Source organism: Physeter macrocephalus, chromosome 6 (genome assembly GCF_002837175.3).
Source record: "Physeter macrocephalus isolate SW-GA chromosome 6, ASM283717v5, whole genome shotgun sequence".
NCBI classification, from domain to species: domain Eukaryota; kingdom Metazoa; phylum Chordata; class Mammalia; order Artiodactyla; family Physeteridae; genus Physeter; species Physeter macrocephalus.
Window position 1 is genome coordinate 77,598,172 of NC_041219.1, and position 2,068 is coordinate 77,600,239.

The 2,068-nt window shown below is 35.7% G+C and overlaps 1 non-coding gene across 1 annotated transcript; it reads left to right on the plus strand.

The window, feature by feature from the left end:
- Positions 1 to 1,269: 1,269 nt before the first annotated feature.
- On the plus strand, positions 1,270 to 1,376 carry LOC112066369 (U6 spliceosomal RNA). The gene has a single exon (XR_002892590.1). It is a non-coding gene; the product is annotated as a U6 spliceosomal RNA (small nuclear RNA).
- Positions 1,377 to 2,068: the final 692 nt, after the last annotated feature.

The window sequence follows — 2,068 nt, forward strand, 5'->3', positions numbered from 1 at the left end:
TCTAGACAGGGACACTCCCACATAAAAACACCAGTTCAAGACCACAGTAGCTAACTGTTTCTCCTAAGTTCATAGAAACAGAGAAAATTAAGTAAAATGAAAAAGCAGAGGAACTACTCCCAATGAAAAGAACAAGAGGAATCCCCTGAAGGAACAAATAATGAAACCGACCTCACCAGTCTACTAGACCCAGAGTTCAAAAAGGAGACAATAAAAATGCTAAAGGAATTAAGAAAGATTATCGAAAGAAATGCAGATCACAGTAACAAGGAAATAGAAACAATGAAGATGAACCTATCAAAATTAGACGATTCAATTGCTGAGATAAAAACAAACCTGGAAGCAATGAATAGCAGACTAAATGACATAGAAGAAGGAATAAGTGATCTAGAAGACGGAATAATTGAAATCACCCAATCAGAACAGCAGTCAGAGAGATGAATGAAACAAAAAATGAAAGCCAACATACAAGATGTATGGGATAATGTAAAGCATGCCAACCTACACATAATAGGGGATCTAGAAGAAGAAGAAAGAGAAAATGGAATCAAAAATGTATTTGAAGAAATTATGGCTGAACACATGTAAATCAATGAAGTTAGAACACACCCTCACATCATACACAAAGATAAACTCAAAATGGCTTAAAGACTTATATAAGACATCACACCACAAAACTCCTAGAAGAGAACGTAGGCAAAACATTCTCTGACGTAAATTGTACCAATGTTTTCTTAGGTATGATAGTACTAGATACTGTCAGTATCCCAAGACAATAGAAATAAAAGCAAAAATAAACAAGTGAGACCTAATCAAACTTACAACCTTTGTACAGCAAAGGAAACCATAAATGAAACAAAAAGACAACTTATGGACTGGGAGAAAATATTTGCAAAAGATGTAACCGACAAGGGCTTAATTTCCAAAATATACAAAACAGCTCATACAACTCAGTAACAAAAAAGCAAACAATCCAATTGAAAAATGAGCAGAAGACCTAAATCGACATTTCTCCAAAAAGACATACAGATGGCCAATGGGCAGATGAAAAGATGCTCAACATGTCCAATAATTAAAGAAATGCAAATGAAAACTACAGTGAGGTACCAACTCACACTGATCAGAATGGCCATTATTAAAAAGTCTAAAAATAACAAATGCTGGAGAGGGTGTGGAGAAAAGGGAACCCTCCTACACAGTTGGTGGGAATGTAAACTGGTGCAGCCACTATGGAAAAAAGCATGGAGATTCCTTAAAAAACTAAGAATAGTGCACGCTTCTGCAGCACACGTACTAAAATTGCAACGATACAGAGAAGATTAGTGTGGCCCCTGTGCAAGGATGACACGCAAATTCGTGAAGCATTCCACATTTTTAAATGTAAAATAGATAGCTGGTGGGAAGAAGCCACGTAGCACAGAGAGATCAGCTCAGTGCTTTGTGACCACCTAGAGGGGTGGGATAAGGAGGGTGGGAGGGAGACAGAAGAGGGAGGAGATATGGGGATATATGTATACATATAGCTGATTCACTTTGTTATAAATCAGAAATTAACACAGCATTGTAAAGCAATTATACTCCAATAAAGATGGTAAAAAAAGAACAAACCTAAGAATAGAATTGCCATATGATCCAGCAATACCGTTCCTGAGCATATACCCAGACAAAACTCTAAATGGAAAAGGTACATGCACCCGTATGTTCATAGCAGTACTATTTACAATAGCCAAGACAGGGAAACAACCAAAATATCCATGGACACATTAAATGAATAAAAATGTGGTACATATAAATGTGAGGGAATATATATATATATATATACACACACATACATACACACACACATGCACACATATATATAATACCATGGAATATTACTCAGACATAAAGAAAGAATTAAATAATGCCATTTTCAGCAACATGGATTGACCTAGAGATTATCATACTAAGTGAAGTAAGTCAGAAAGAGAAAGACAAATACCATATGGTATCACTTATATGTGGAATCTAAAATATGACACAAATGAACACATCTACTAAACAGAAACAGACTCACAGATATAGAGAA